Source organism: Talpa occidentalis, unplaced genomic scaffold (genome assembly GCF_014898055.3).
Source record: "Talpa occidentalis isolate TD23 unplaced genomic scaffold, MPIMG_talOcc4v2.1 talOcc4.15, whole genome shotgun sequence".
NCBI classification, from domain to species: Eukaryota; Metazoa; Chordata; class Mammalia; order Eulipotyphla; family Talpidae; genus Talpa; species Talpa occidentalis.
The window spans coordinates 58996069-59012465 of record NW_023601543.1 but is presented as its reverse complement, the minus strand read 5'-3'; the positions used below and the strand labels follow the sequence as shown (position 1 = coordinate 59012465).

Sequence of the window (16397 nt, the reverse complement as noted above, 5' to 3'; positions counted from 1 at the left end):
CCCTCCTGTCTCACCCGCTGCTCCCCTCAGCAGTGTATTTCAGTCGTCAGTCTGCCTGTTCTGTTCCCCACTCTGTCTCTGGTGAGTCCTCTAATGCCCCGCATCTCTGGCCTGAACCCCAGCTCTTGTATGCATAAATACATAAATCTTTTTAAAAAAGAAAGAAAGACAGAAACTACTGCCTGGGCAGAAGGCCACTGCATCATGAAAGGTGTCTCATTCGGCCAGTGAACTTCGTCTGAGGACTTGGGGTTTCGTTTTCAAGTGGCTGGTTTAAAAGACTCTACCAAGAGTTCTTGGGGATCCCTTGGTAGGCTACCAGTTGAAGTGGTTTTTGCCATACTTTCATGAGAAATCAGTCTGGATATTTGGGATTTCGTGGGTATATTCGCTAAGGTAGTCTGGCTTCTGAACCACCATGAATGGTAGACTCAAGTTGATTGAGTCTCTTCTGTTAGAGTCCAGATTGCTTGTTTTCTTCTGTTATCCCCTGCCACACACACACATTTTATGCTGCTTATGGAAGAACTAATACCTTTAATTGCTACCATTTTATGCATTTTATGGGACAAGTTACTTCAATAATTATAGTAGGAGACACATAATTCCAATTTGTATGGTTTTTCTCCTGCATAGGAATGGATATAAGCTTCTAGACGACGCTCATAAGCAGATGCACATGGACGTAAGTGGCCTCTATGAGATTTCTCACCTGTGTGGATTCTAGTATGTTCAAGTAACCAGGTCATTCCTTGCAGGCATAGTTGCACTACCGACACTTGAGCTTCCCTTCAAAAGTCCTTTCAAACCCATCTAACATTCCTGATTTTTCATCCAGGGAAACTTCAACAGATGGGTGATCAAATCCATTTTGATCACCATCTGTTCTAGTTCCCTGAAGAACTGTTTCTGCTTTGTTCCCACTAACTGATCCAGAAAGCATGTTCACATGATGGGGTTACTGAGTTAAGTGTTCCTGAAAATCATTCAGGAAGTCCAAAGGCTCTGGTTACTTCTTACCCTTTTTTTTAAAATTTGTCAGTTGTTTACATATTTATATAACTCTGGGGTGACATTTTTGCTCCTCCATATGTGCCCACGCTTCACTCATCCTTCCCCAAACTACTGTGCCAATGCCCATCTCCTCCTCACTCCCCCCATTTCCTCTGGTAACCAGCATATTTCTCACAAAATTTAAGAATTGTTTTTGCTCTGCTTTGCCAGTATATGCTTTTCGGTTGTTTATATTCCAAAGAAGTGACACCCTCCTATATCTGTCTTTCACTTTCTGACTTAACTTCACTTAGCAGACTCAGCTATTAACAAAGATGAAATAGTGCTTTTTCAAAGTTTACAGTTTGTTATACCTCAGGGGAAAACCTTTTCACCCCAAGTCAGTTCCTACTTTTTCTTGCCACTCCAACATCAATGAAATGTAGGGTAGCAGAAGTTTACCCTAGTAACATACCAAAGAACTCTGCAAGGCCACAAAGGGAATTTCAACAAAAATTGAAAAGCCATACAGAGGTGATCCGACACCACCACCAAGGAACTCCCACCACCTTATTCAAAGGAGCTTCCATTTATGCTTCTTCCCTCTCCATCACCATCTGCATTTGCCACCACTGCTCCCATATTTGTTGCCACATTTTAAAAAACCATTCAGGAGGTGATGGACATTTGGGTTGACTATTATAAATAATGCTGCTATGAACATTTGTGCACAAGTTTTTTTTGTGGACATGTGTTCTCATTTCTCTTGGATAGATGTTTAGGAGTAAATTGTTAGGGACTAGAGTAGATTTATGTTTAATTTTTTAAGAAATTTTTTCCAAACTGATTCTACCATTTTGCATTCTCACTAGAAAAAAATATATGAGAATTCCAGTTTCACCATACCTTCACCAACACTTATTATTTTCTGCCTTTTTGATTATACCCATTCTAGTGAGTGTGAAACAGTATCTCATTGCAGTTTCATTTGCATTTCCCTGATGACTAATGGGGATGAGCATCTTGTTCATGTGCTTGTAGGACATTAGTATAACTTTTAGCTGAAACGTCTATTCAGACATTATATTTCAATTAAGTCATGTACTATTATTGAATTGCAAGGATATTTTATATATTCTAGAAACAAGTTCTTTATCACATATTTGACATACTAATATTTGCTCCCTGTGAATTGTCATTTCATTTTCCCATGTGGTTTGTGTCTTTTGAAGTACAAAATACTTTAACTTCGCTAAAGTCCAATCTCTAATTCTTTCATTGGATGTCACATCTAAGAAATCTTGGCCTAACACTAGGTAACTGTTAGGTTTTTCTCTAAGAGGTTTTTCGAATTTTAGCTCTTAGATTCAGGTCTGCAATCTATTTTGAGTTAATTTTTGGTGACAGTATGTGATAAGGGTCTAAATTTATCCATTTTTTCATCTGTGTATATATAATATTACCAAACCATTAGTTGAAAAGACCTACCTTTCCTATCTTAATGCCTTTACCTCTTTTTCTTGACTGATTGCACTAGCTAGAACCCCCAGTGCAAAGTTGAATACGGAAAGATTGGACATCAAGATCTTTTTTCTGACTTTGGATGAAAGCATTCAGCCTTCTACTACTAAGTATGATGCTACTTCTAGGTTTTTCCTAGATGCCTTCTATCTAATTGAAGAAGTCCCCTTCTATTCCTAGTTTGTTAAAAGTTTCTATCAGGGATAGGTGTTGGGTTTTGACAGTGCTTTTCTGTGTCTGTGGAGATGATTATGTAATTCTTGTCTTTTATTTTATTAATATAGAATTTTACATAGTAAAATTAATAAAATATTAATATAGTATTTTACATTACTTAATTTTTGGATATTAAACCAATCTTGCATTGCTGGGATAAATTCCACTTGCCAAGGAATATAATAATTTTTATGTGTTGCTGAATTTGTTTTGCCATAAATACAAGGATATTTGTATTTATATCCATGAGGGATATTGGTGTGGTTTCCTTTTCTTATAATGTATTGTCTGATTTTGTTGTTATGGTAATACTAGCCCCATAGAGTGAGTTGTCCCTTGTTTCTTTTGTGTTTTATGGAAAAGTTGTGAAAGATTTAAATCATTTCTTCTTTAAATGGTAGAATTAGGTGCCTCGGGGCCTCCCCTGGTGGCGCAGCAGTTGAGCGCTGGGCTGCGAGGCTGCCTGCGGCCTCTGCAGTGCGTGTTCGATCCCCGGCCACCGGCGAGGGTCCACATGGCGTGCAGACCTCTCCTGTCGCGCCCGCTGCTCCCCCTAGCAGTGTGCTTCATCCTTCTGCCTGCTCTGCTCCCGCTCTGGCTCTGGTGAATTCTCTCACCCTCCGGTGCTTCTGACTATGCCCAGTGCTTGTATAAATAAATAAATAAATCTTTAAAAAAAAAAAAAAAAGAATTAGATGCCTCCCTGGTGGTACAAGGGGTTAAGATGCAACCTATGAAGCTATCCGCAGCCACTGCAGCACGAGTTCGTTCCCCCACCAGGGAGCTACACACAGGGCACAGCAGACCTCTCCTGACTTGCCCACTGCTCCCTTCAGTAGTGTATTTCAGTCAGTCTGCCTGTTCTGCTCCCTGCTCTGTCTCTGGTGAATCCTCTCACCCCCCCACCCCTCTGGCCTATACCACAGTTCCTGTATGCATAAACAAATAATTTTTTTTTAAATGGTAGAATTAACTAGTGAAGTCATCTGAGCCTGGACTTTATGGAAAGATTTTTTATTAATTGAATTTACTTGCTAGTTCTGTACCTATACATACTTTTATTTCTTTTTCAATCAATTTTGGTAATTTATGTCTTTTTAACAATATGTTTATTTCATCTACAATGTCTTGTTTATTGGCATAATGTTATTCATAGAATTGCATTATAATCTTTTTAATTTCTGTAATTCAGCAGTGGTATCTCCTCTTTTGTTCCCAACCTTTGTAATTTGTATCTTTTCTTTTTTTATGGGTCAATCTATCAGTGGTTTGTTAACTTTGTTGAGATTTTCAAAATCAAACTCTGGTCTCATTGGTTATCTCCATTTTTTTCTGCTTTCTGTCCCATTGATTCCTATTCTAATCTTATTATTTTCTTTCTTTTGCCTGCTTTTGATTTAATTTGCTCCTTATTGACTAGTTTCTTAAGGTTGAAGTTTAGGTTATTTATTTGAGATCTTTCTTCTCTTTTAATATAGGTGTTTATAGGTATAAATTTCCCTCTAATCATTGCTTTAACTGCATCCCATAAATTTTGATGTGGTGTGTTTTGGTTTTCATTCTACTTAAAGTATTTTAGTTGTCCCATATGACTTCTTTTTGATCTATGATTTATGTAGATGTGTGTTATTTTATTTCTGAATGTTTGTGGATTTTCCGAATTTCTCCCTGAAATTTATTAATATTTTGATTCCATTTTGGTCATAGAACACCCATAAATTTCTGACTGGATGACTTTCTTTTGCTTGTCCCAGTCAGCATTGTAACCTTAGGGTAGCTGTGACATTGTTCTCCCTTTACTGTTTGCCACTGAATTTGACGCTTCCCCATGCATAAAATGCTTCAAATAAGGTCATCACTCTTACAGGGTTGCAGAGTTGCCATTCTTCATCGCCTACCCCCCATGGGTAGAATTATGGAGCTAAAGTAATGGAATTGGAGACCTACCAGACTAAAATACCAGAGACTCCTACTGTTTTTATAGTTGTTCATTAAATTTTCATGAATAAATACTCCTCAATTTGTTCTATGCCTTTAATCAATTTTCAGTCTTTAAATGGTTATTTTTTACAACTTTGTACAGTTTTAGCATTGCCTTTTAGAGAGATTTGCTGAGCTCCTTACTCAGCCATTCTAGAAACCCTGCCAAAGTTTAGCTTTTTAAATTAGTACAGAGTCTAAAGGCCATTAGGCTTAGGGACATTGTAGTTATTTTGGTCTAGTTAGTATTTAAATTTTAGTAATTTCTTTAGGACTTTTTTAAAGAGTGGTAAATTGGCTATAGAATTCTTTTTAGCCTTCATGTAAGTAGTAATAATAACAACCCTTACTGCCACTTTCCAAGGGATTGTTATGTGCCAGGCATTTAGCATACTTTATATCATTAGATAGTAAAAAACTTTCCTGTGTAGTATATAATTATTTCAGTTTATAAATAAGGAAACTGAAACTCTAAGTTGAGTTCAATTACAATTAATAGGTTCTGGATCTGGGATTTGAATTCAGAAATATCTAACTCCGAAGTCATTCCTTTTCAAATACTATGCTGTAGAACTAAGCACCACTAGATATATATATTTCTCCACATTCCTAAGTGAAGCTTATTCTTGCACCAAAAAAATAGATGCAAATAATTCACAGAATTGGCATTTATCTATTTGGTATGACATTAGAGGAAGAAAAACATGTCATGTAAAGTAAAATAACTTTTACTGTCTACAATTTCTACTATTTATTTGTCAGTTTGTTTATAAATGATTGATTTATCACCTGCCTAATTTCAGAAGACTTGAAGAGATTTTTAAAAGTCTTTAAGTGCAATGATTTTAAACATTCTGGGGTCCTACATCAATGAAGATTGGAAAAGGCCCTCCGAGAAAAGTGGAAAATTAACATACAAATTTAAATAACATTTCTAGGGATTCATGAACTCTCGAAATCATAAATCCCAGTTTAAAAGAAAACTCTTGGGCCTCCACGGTGGCGCAGCGGTTGAGCGTTGGGTTGCAAAGCTGCCCGTGGCCTCTGCAGCACCGGTTCGATCCCCGGCTGCTCCCCGGCCACCGGAGGAGGGTCCCACATGGCGCGCAGACCTCTCCTGCCACCCGCTGCTCCCCTCAGCGGTGTACTTCGGTCCTTCTGCCTGCTCTGCTCCCCGCTCTGGCTCTGGTGAATTCTCTCACCCTCCCGCGCTTCTGACTGTACCCAGTGCATGTATAAACAAAACAAACAAACAAACAAACAAACAAATAAATAAATAAATAAAAACATGCCTCTATAAAAAAAAAAAAAAGAATAAAAAGAAAACTCTTGCTTTATTATTAGTGAGGATGAGACCTAGAGAGGCTGCTTGCCTGTACAGCACATTTGTTAAGTAATAGAATAAAACAGTCGCCATAATCAGATGCCCTGTGCAGTAAAGAACCTGCATGGCTGTACATGGTGGCCCTGGTAAAAATAATGGACTTTTTAATGGGCATGTTTTTGTTACCTTTGCCTTGTATCCCTAATTTCCAACATAATACCCAGTACATAATAATGTATAATTATGTTTGATTAATGAATAAGTTACTATGATGAAACATTTATTCCAAAATAAGATATGACTTAAAATGCAAGTGTCTTGAGAAAAGTAGGCAGTGAGACTAAAATTTAGAGTAAGGGTTAAATCCCCCTGTCAGTTGCTTTGAGATGCAGGTAGGAAGGTCACAACATGAAAATTTGGAATTTCAAAACCAAAATTTCACCAAGGTCTTGGTCAGGCAGGCCTTCAGTCACCTAGCACCTTTCTGAAGAAACCAGTGAATGTAAAGTTAAAGAAAAACACGTGTGGGCTGATACAGAATAAGTAGGCCTTTACAGCTAAAAACAACATACTTTCAGCAGTACTAGAGCTCCTTAGCGTTTCCCACATGTCTGCAAGTTCGTTTTGTTTCCATGGAAAATATTGAGTTACATTGACTAATAAAGAACTTACATAGGCAAGTACTTGGAGAAAATCAAATGCAGGCATGTAGCTTGCATGTTCTCAAAGCTCTCATATCTTCCTGTTTATGGAAGGTTGTCAGGGGTGGCCAGAGACCATCTAGCCCGCAACTTATCCAAACTCTTACAGACATTGCTGAATACATCATACTAAATCCCCAAACTCTGGTTTCTACAATTCAGTTCAGCAAACACTTATTGAGGGATTACTCTGCGCCAAGCATGGTCCTAAAATCTAAAAATACGGAGATGACATCTGTGATCAGTGCAGTATTGGCCCTAGATTACAGTCTGTCTTGGTTCTCCAACACCATCTTTGGTGGCACTAAGTCACATAGGTTTGGTGACTAATTTTCTATTACATGGGGAGTAACTTTTTTTATTCACTGCTTTTTCTCTTACATTTAACACAAAGCCTGCAATGATACTTCATAAATAAAATAAGGATCAAAGTAGTTTAGATAGTTTAAATATTTTCTGAGGGCAAGATTGTTCTCTTAGGATAAAGAACAATCCCTCTGGAGAGATGGGAACAAAATAGGAAGCAGGGGTTAAAACAGTACAGCCTTTCTCTAGGGTGAGGAATTAAGGCCATTAGACCATGTCTTCATTCCCAACATTTATTTTTTTTCCTCTTAAGCTTCATTGATTTGCACTATAATAGATACATAATTAGATAACTATCACAGGTACATAATTAGATAATTATCATAGGTTTATAATTATATTATTATTATTATTATAAGTACATAATTATATGATTTTGGGGACTATAACTTCACACCTCCATGTATGTACATCACCTCCCACCAAATCTCCAGTGCCAATGGTTATCACATTTTCTTCCTCTTCCCTATCCCCTCTGGTAACCAGTATATTTTTCACAAAGTCTAAGAATTTTTCCTGTTTTGCCAGTTTGTTTTCTTTGGTTATTTATATTTCATAAATGAGTGAAGCCATCCAGTAAGTGCCTTTCACTATTGGTTTATTTCATTTAGAATAACCATCTCAAGATCCATCCATTTTGTCCCCAAAGTCACTAATTTATCTTTTTAAATACTCAAGTAACATTCCATTTAATATAGATTCCACAAATCTCTTCATCCAGTCATCTGTTGATGGGCATTTAGTTTGGTTCCATGACTTGGCTACTGTGATACTGCTGCTGTGAACATAGGAGTGCACAGAATGTTTTGTATTAGTGTTTGGGTAAATACCTTGGGTAAATACTTACCAGTGGTGTTGCTGGATCATATAGTATTTCCACTTGTATTTTTTTTCATGGATCTGCATACTGTTTCCCATAGAGACAGCACTAAATTACATTCCTACCAACTGTGGATAAATATTCTTTTTTCTCCACATTCTTGCTAACATTTGTTGTTCCCATTCTTTTTGCTATAAACCATTCTCACAAGTGTGAACTGGTATCTCATTGTGGTTTTGATTGGCATTTCCCTGATAGAAGTGATGTTGAGCATTTATCTCATGTGCCTTTTGACCATCTGTATATGTTTTCTTTGGAGAAGTGTCTATTTAGCTCTTTTGTCCATTTTTGATTGGGCTGTTTGTTTTTGTTTTCGTTGAGCTGTATGAGCTCTTTGTCGATCTTCACTAGCAGTTTCTTGTCAGATGTATGTTATGCAAATACTTTCTCCCATTTGGTAAGGTGTCTTGAAGTCCTTCTTTTGTTCTTGGATCTCTTTTCTAAGAAACTGTACCTAGCTTTGTTTGCTTGCACTTCCAGGATTTTACTGAGGTTATTTTTGTTGAGGTTGTTATTCTAAAATCTTTGTTAGCACCACAAATTTTGTGTTATTTATACAGGCCTCTGGACTCTCTTCCCTCTTTCAGCTTTTCCATCTTGTGTTCGCAAGCTTCTTATTTCCTAGGCATATATGATTTTTCCAGTTGGGGCACTGTGGCTTTAATTCTGCTTGCTAATCTTCTTTAACTAGGTAACAGGTGAGGGAGGGTATACTGGAGTCCAAAGACTCAGTTATCAGTCTGGTGGGGAGGGGAGAATTTTTTTTTTAAAGATTTATTTGTTTATGCATACAAGAATGGGGTACACAGGTCAGAGGTGGTGGTGGGGTTGAGAGGATTCACCAGAGACAGAATGGGGAGCAGAAGAAGCAGACTGACTGAAATACACTGCTGAGGGGAACCGCGGCCTAGACAGGAGAGGTCTGCTGCACCATGTGGCTGGCCGCGGATTGAACTCGTGTCACAGAGACTGCAGACAGCGTCACAGTGCTGTACTTAATGCTTTGTGCCACCAGGGAGGCCCTGAGGGAGAATTATTACAGTCAGAAAGATTTGCACCACCTCTACATCCTGTTCACTGTTTCGTGGAGCCCAGTTGCTAGGGCTGTGCCTCTTGTGTTTGGAGCAGGACACAGAGCACTATGCCTGGGTGCATGACATACCCAATGTACAAGGTATAGCAGGTCTCTGTAAGCGCTACCAAGAATGCAAAAGCAGCTTACTCACCCTCTCCCTGCTCTGCCCCAATAGCAAGTTACCAAACTCCAAGTAAAATATTTATGGCTTTGTTCCCCATCATCAGCCATGAACTAGTGAAATTTTCTGCGAGTAAAATTTATTTTTTCTATAGTTATATTTAGCAGAGAAGTTTATCAAAAACTCCCTATTCCACCGCATTATAGGGAAAGTCTACCAGCAACATTTCTTAATGCTGTATCTCTTGCACGTTAGTTTTTTATTCAGTCAGCTATTTTCTACTAACAGAAATATATATATACACACACACACGCACGAACACACATAAATATATATATATATATGTATATCTCCCACAGTTAGAATCCTGACCCATGGAAATTGTAAAATAATAAATGTACACGGTTTAAACTGATAAATTTGTGGTAAATTTTTAGGCAGTAATAGACAACACAGAAGGGGCTGGTCATTCTTTTACATTTTCCTTTTGGCAAATAATTTTTCAGCATTATATTCCATCTGTCTAAAATGTAATAGCAAGAAGAGATAACACTAACCTAAGTGATAGATAAATTTCAAGGCTACAATAGCCATTAACAGAACTGCTAGAATCTCAGTAAGAGACTGAAAACGTACAGTCACTTTTAAAAAAAGAGGAACAGCAAAGTTCTTTCTAGATCATGAAATAAGCTTTCTGAAGACTTCGGTTTCAGGTTAGGGTGGTGTAATAGGACATAAACACTGAAACAACTGAAAAAAGATAAGTTTTTATGTGAAATAACAATGTGTAAGACACTATATCAAAAATCAAGGACAGTGATCCATGAGAGATGGGTAACAAAGGAGATGAGCCTTAAAATTTCCGCAGCTTACTACCTGGACAGATTTTCCAGCCATCCTTCAGGAAGGGAAAATGCAGGCAAAGACCAGTGATACCCTGGATTGAAAAAGACAAATCTGAAAGTTTGGAGAGATCAGGCAGTTGAAGTTCTAATGAAAGAATAACTTGAGAAGAAAGAACTATACACAGAGAATTCCAGAGGCCTGCAGAGAAGCCATCTCAAGTATTCAGCCATGCAACGATTAATGCATATGTGTGAGTTTATTCCCTAAAGCCAGGAAAAGAACCAGCCGAGAGGATTTGAAGCAACAGTGCTAGCCCCTCACAGATTTGGTAATAGTGCCTGCTCTTGTCAAGATTCACAGGGCAGGGCCTCCCTGGTGGCCCAGGGGTTAGGTCTCAGCTCTATCACTGCAATAGTCTTAGTTCAATCCCTGGCTAGGGAGCTGATCTACATGGCACAGCAGACCTCTCCTGTCTCGCCCGCTGTTCCCCTCAGCAGTGTATTTCAGTGGATCTGCCTGTTCTGCTCCCCATTCTGTCTCTGGCAAATCCTTTCACTCCCTGCACCTCTCACCTACACCCCAGTTCTTGTATATATAAATAGAAAAAAATAAATCTTAAAAAAAAATAAAAGATTCACAGGGCATTGACTTAAGTGTAGAGAAGAGTCTCATCTCTCAGCCCTAGGAAAACCATATCTTTGGTTTTGACCCTCAAATCTTAAAAGCAAGGCCCAAAATAATCAGTTTCCAAATAACTGCATATCTCAACAAAGCTCAAGAATAATTTTCAGGGCCCTCCCTGGTAGCGCAAGGGGTTAAGAAGCAACCTATAAAGCTACCCGTGGCCTCTACAGCACGAGTTCTATCCCTGGCCAGGGAGCAACCCACATGGCACAGCAGACTCACCCGCTGCTCCCCTCAGCAGTGTATTTCTGTCAGTCTGCCTGTTCTGTCCCCCACTCTATCTCTGGTGAATCCTCTCACTCTCTGCATCTCTAGCCTGTACCCCCGTTATTGTATGCATAAGTAAATAAATCTTTTTTTTAAAAAAGAGTAATTTTCTGATACAAAAATATCTGTCACACAAAGTATCTGGCATCTAATAAATAATTGCCAGGAATGATAAAAAAACTATGACCAAAATAAAGAGAAAAGAATCTATTAAAACTGACACAGAACAAACACAGATCTTAAAATAGTAGAAAAGGGTAGCAAAAGAGTTTATAACAATATTCCATCTGTTCAAAAAGGAAAAGTAGGTATTTTAAAGATTTTTTTTTAAGATTTTATTTATTTATACGGGAACTGGGGTACAGGCCAGAGACACAGGAGGGTGAGAAGATTCACCAGAGACAGAGCAGGGAGCAGAACAGGCAGACAGACCAAAGACTCCTGCCTCGCCATGTGGGAATCTCTCTGGCCGGCCAAGAATCGAACCTGCGCTACAGAGGCTGCGGACAGCTTCACAGCGCAGAACTCAGCACGCTGTGCCAGCAGGGAGGCCCCCCTTAAAGATATTAACAAGCCACAAATAAAAATTTTAGAGATGAAAAAAACTGTGAGATGAAAAACTGCACTAATTAGGATTATTGTCAGACGTTGCAAAAGAAAAAATTAGTGAACAAAAAAACATATCAATAAAATGTATCCAAATTGCAACATATAAAGAAAAAAATCTAAATAAAATGAAAATGAAAAAAAGAACTAAAGAAAAAATTACAGAGTATCATTTAACCGTGACTTTAAGCAGTCTAGTGTTATTGGAATCTATGAAATGGGGCAGGGAGTGGGAAGAGAAATGCATTTGTAAAAATGATCAGTGATCACCAAAATTTTCCCACATTTCCAGATCTAAGAAATTTAACAATATGTCATAAGAAATACAAATAAAACTATGCCAAGGCACATCATAAACAAATTTCTGAAAAACAACTACAAAGATAAAAATCTTAAAAGCAGCAAAAGAGGGCCTCCTGTGGTGGCGCAGTGGTTGAGCTCTGGGCTGCGAAGCTGCCTGCAACCCCTGCAGCGCAGGTTCCATTCCCCGTGCAGGCGAGGGTCCCACATGGCGCACAGACCTCTCCTGCCACCCGCTGCTCCCCTCAGCAGTGTGTTTCGTCGGTCTGCCTGTTCTGTTCCCCGCTCTGGCTCTGGTGAATTCTCTCACCCTCCCATGCTTCTGACTGTACCCAGTGCTTGTATAAATAAATAAATAAATCTTTCTATTTTTTTTAAAAAGCAGCAAAAGAAAAAAAGGCACGTTATACACAGAGAAATAATGATAAATATGACTGCAATTTTCTCATCAAAAACACTGAGAAGACAGTGAAGAAATGTTCTTAAAGTATTAAAAGGAAACACCGGCTAACGTAGAAATCTATGCCCATTGAAAATATCTTTCAATAAAAGGAAAAATAAAAACATTTCACACATACAAAAGGTAGAACAAGTCATCATCAGCAAACTCACATTACAAGAAATGTTAAAGAACGTCCTTCAGATAGAAAGAAAATAGTACCAGATGAAAATATAAAACCATACAAAGGAATAGTAAATATTTTCTTATATTTCTTATTGCCTAAGTCTCTTTAAAATATAACTGATAGGGGCCTCCCTGGTGGCGCAGCGGTTGAGCGCTGGGTTGCGAAGCTGCCCGCAGCCTCTGCGGCGCCGGTTCGATCCCCGGCTGCTCCCCGGCCACTGCAGGAGGGTCCCACATGGCGCGCAGACCTCTCCTGCCGCCCGCTGCTCCCCTCAGCAGTGTACTTCGGTCCCTCTGCCTGCTCTGCTCCCCGCTCTGGCTCTGGTGAATTCTCTCACCCTCCCGCGCTTCTGACTGTACCCAGTGCTCGTATGAATAAATAAATATATCTTTTTTTAATTAATTTAAAAGTATATATATATAACTGATAGTTTAAAGATAACCAAGAAATGTAGGTGGGATTTGCAACATATGTAAAAGAAAATAAAGTGAAAGAAAACAAATATAGCACAAAATTTAGAAAGTGAAAATAGAAGCATAGATGTATAAGGTTTCTATACAATATCATTAGAAGGTAGAGTGTGATAAATTAAATGTGTGTTATTACCCTAAAGTAACTGCTAAAACAGCAAAAAAGTTGATTTATAACCTAATAAGCTACCAAAGGAAATAAAATAAAACAATATAATATTTCAAATATTCCAAAAGACGATAGAAAATAAGCAAAAGGAAATAAAGAAGAGATGGAACAAATAGGGGAGATAAAGCACATTGGTAGTTTTAAGCCCAACCATGTCAATATTCACAATAAATGCTAGAAGTTTGAAACATCCAAATTAAAAAAAAAAAACTGAGACTGTCATATTGAATAAAAAGGAAGACCCAATTACATGCTGCTTAAAGAAATGAACTTTAAATATGAAGGCAAAAATAGAAAAAGAACCAAAAAAAAAATGTGATCTTAACAAGCAAAAGAAGAGTGGTTACATTAACATCAAGTCCAAAGAATATTAGCAGAGATAAAAGAGTTTATTTATTTATTATTTTTATCTATGTATTTATTTATTATTTATTATTTCAAAATAATAAAATGGTCAACTCATCAAGAGGACATAGAAATCCTAAACATGCACCTAATAACAGAACTTTAAAATAGTTGAAGAGAAAACTGACTGAACAACAAAGTAGAGAAATCAGCAACAATAGTCGGATATTTTAATATTTTTCTCTCAATAATTGATAGAACTAACAGATAGAAATTCAGCAAAGATAGAGTATATCTTATTAACATTGTCGACCAGTTTGACATGATTTATATTTATGGAACATTCCATTCAACAATGTCAAAATACACATTTTTTCAATTGCGCATGAAAACTTTACCAAATAAACTGTATAAAAGAAATGTAGGTCATAACAAACAAAAGAGATCAAACCATACAAAATATGTTCTCTGACCAAAATGGAAGTGATTAGAAATCAATTACAGAATGCTATCTGGACCATTTCCCAAATATTTGGAAGTCAAATAATATACTATAAATAACCCATGTGTCCAATCTCCCCTTCACCAGCATTGGTCTTTCAATGATGAACTTAATGGAGTGTAAACATATGTTGACTTTTAATGATGCACATCTGAAACTTATATAATGTTATAATGCAATGGCACTTCGATTAAAATAATAATAGTAAATAATCCATGAGTAAAATTTGATCAAAAGTAAAAATAGAAAATATTTGTAAATCAAAACAAAGACACACTATATCAAAATGTGTGAGATGCTGCTTAAGCAATACTGTGTGGGAATTCTTTATCATTAAATCTTATATTTGAAAAAGAACAGTCTCAAAAATAACAACCTCAGGTTCTACCTTAAGAAACTAGAAAAACATTTTTTCATATGCCTGTTGGCCATTTGCATTTCCTCTTCAGAGAAGTTTCTTTTTAGCTCTTCTGCCCATTTTTTGACTGGATTATTTTCTTTGTTTTTGTTGAGTCTCATCAGCTCTTTGTAGATTTTTGTGATCAGTCCTTTATCATTAGTGTTGTGTGCAAAACTGTTCTCCCGGTCAGAGGGGTTTCTCTTTGTTTTTGTTATTGTCTCTTTTGCTGTGCAGAAGCTCTTTAATTTGATGTAGTCCCAGCTGTTTTTCTTTGCCTTCACTATCACTGTTTTGGGTGATGTGTCTGTAAAGATGTCTTTGAGGTGCATGTCATGTAATGTTTCGCCTATGGCCAACAGGCATATGAAAAAATGTTCAACATCACTTGTAATCAGGGAAATGCAAATCAAAACTACAATGAGATACCATCTTACACCAGTGAGAATGGCACATATTAAAAAAAAGTAGCAACAACAAATGTTGGCGAGATTGTGGAGAAAAAGGAACTCTCCTGCACTGTTGGTGGGAGTGCAAACTGGTCCAACCACTATGGAGAGCTGTGTGGAGATTTCTGGACCTACTAAACATAGAGCTTCCATATGATCCAGCAATTCCACTCCTAGGTATTTACCCAAATGACACAGAAACAGTAATTCCAAAGGGCACCTGCATGCCTATGTTTATAGCAGCACTATTTACAATAGCTAAGCTATGGAAACAACCCAAATGCTCAAAAATAGATGACTGGATCAAGAAGATGTGGTACACATACACAATGGAATATTACTCAGCAATCAAAAAAGATAAACACATGCAGTTTGCAGCAACATGGATGGAGCTAGAAGGGATCATGCTCAGCGAAATAAGCCAGAAAGAAAAAGAAAAGTACCATATGGTCTCACTCATAGCAGGAATTTAGAAAACCTAAATGAGACACCAGGAAAAAGACTAATCAATGCAAAGTAATAATCAAAATCAACAAGCAACTATAAACCAGAGACACAGTACGGGGTGGGGGGAGTAAGGAGGGGTGGGGAGAGAAAGAACTAGAGTCAAAATAAGGGGGGGTGCAATTGTATGAGGAATATAGCCAAAATGAAAATGCATACATTGTACAAAGATGAAAAATGATGTAAGAATTATATCAAATAAAATATTTTAAAAAAGAAACTAGAAAAAAATTAAGCTCTAAGTAAGAAGAAAGTAAGAAGAAAGAAGAAAGAAAAAAGAAAGAAATCAACAAAAAGACTGGTTATTTGAGAAGAGTCATAAAATTGATAAGCCTCTAGCCAGACTAATCAGGAAAAAATATTTCAGTGTTATTGAGATATAATTGACAATAAAAATGTAAGAAATTTAAAGTGCAAAATGTAATGATTTGATATATGTATACATTTCAAAAAGATTCTTCTCACTGTGTTAATCAACTCATTCATCAGAGTACTTGAAGAGCTTCTGACCCTTAATTATAGGAAAACAAAATCCTCATGCATTTGAGCAAATGATTTAAGTAAACAAAGATGGATGCAAAGAAGCAAATGAAAAATCATTAGGGAAATACAAATTAAAACCACAATGAGATATCACCACACACATTAAAATAGGTAAAATGATTGACCATACTAAATGTTTGTAAAGATATGGAGCAACTGGAACTCTCATACAATGGAGGCCAAAATGTAAAATGTACAAAAACTTTGGAGAGCAAGTTGGCAGTTTCTTCCAAAGTTGCACATACATCTACCATATGACACAGCCATTCCTTTTATAAGTATTTTTTTATTATTTAAATTTCATTTTTGTATTCCCATACAATTACAACCCCTTTATTTTGACCCCAATCCCTCCTTTCCCCACCCCCCACCCCCCATAGAGTGTCTCTGGTTCATAGTTGTTTGTTGATTTTGATATTTTCTTTCTTATAGTTATTCTTTTCCTGGTTCCTAATTTAAGTTTTCTAGATTCCTGCTATGAGTGAGACCATCCAGTATTTTTCTTTTTTATT

General features: G+C 37.2%; 1 pseudogene; it reads right to left on the bottom strand.

The window, feature by feature from the left end:
• Positions 1–260: 260 nt before the first annotated feature.
• LOC119245690 (zinc finger protein Pegasus-like) overlaps positions 261–16397 on the bottom strand; it is a 40673-nt pseudogene continuing 24536 nt past the window's right edge.